Source organism: Nestor notabilis, unplaced genomic scaffold (genome assembly GCF_000696875.1).
Source record: "Nestor notabilis isolate BGI_N333 unplaced genomic scaffold, ASM69687v1 scaffold30610, whole genome shotgun sequence".
Classification (NCBI taxonomy): Eukaryota; Metazoa; Chordata; class Aves; order Psittaciformes; family Psittacidae; genus Nestor; species Nestor notabilis.
Genome location: NW_009913106.1, coordinates 1 through 232, shown reverse-complemented (window position 1 = coordinate 232; position 232 = coordinate 1).

Genomic DNA, 232 nt, shown 5'->3' with positions numbered 1-232 from the left:
CCCACCACCACTGGAAGCTGCTTGCGTCCTACCACCGGACCGTGCCATGGCGCTCTGACGGCTGACCGAGCCCGGACCGAGCAGACCTACCTGCGGCCTTTGCAGAACACCCAGAGGGAGGGAGGGAGACCGCCCTCGGGGGCGGCGGGGACAGACCCGCATCCAGCGAGGCAATTCCCAGCGCCGCGACCCCGCTGGGACAAGGAGCCCCCCCCTCCCAGGGCACGGACCC